Source organism: Calidris pugnax, unplaced genomic scaffold, assembly GCF_001431845.1.
Source record: "Calidris pugnax isolate Ruff unplaced genomic scaffold, ASM143184v1 scaffold324, whole genome shotgun sequence".
NCBI classification, from domain to species: Eukaryota; Metazoa; Chordata; class Aves; order Charadriiformes; family Scolopacidae; genus Calidris; species Calidris pugnax.
In genome coordinates, this window is record NW_015091153.1 from 645,060 (window position 1) to 645,412 (window position 353).

The window sequence follows — 353 nt, forward strand, 5'->3', positions numbered from 1 at the left end:
GCGCCCCAAAACGCTGTCATTTGGCTGGCAGGCTGGCTCAGCGTGGCGGAGGGATGTGTACATATCGCGTGTGAGGGGAGAGAGGAGGGAAAAAAAAAAAAAAAAAGAGGAAAAAAAAAAAAAAAAAAAAAAAAAAAAAAAAAAAAACCCCACAACCGGCACCACCGGGATTTTGAGGAATTTGCCTGTGGTGTTAAAGGGAAGGAGCAGAGTTACAGAGAAATTGAGAGAGAGAGCTCTACCTACCGACAGATTACAAGAGAAGTCAAGAGCACCGAGAACCAACCGTACAGACACACAGAGGCACCATGAAACGCCTTTGAGATCGCATTAAAAAAAAAAAAAAAAAGCCA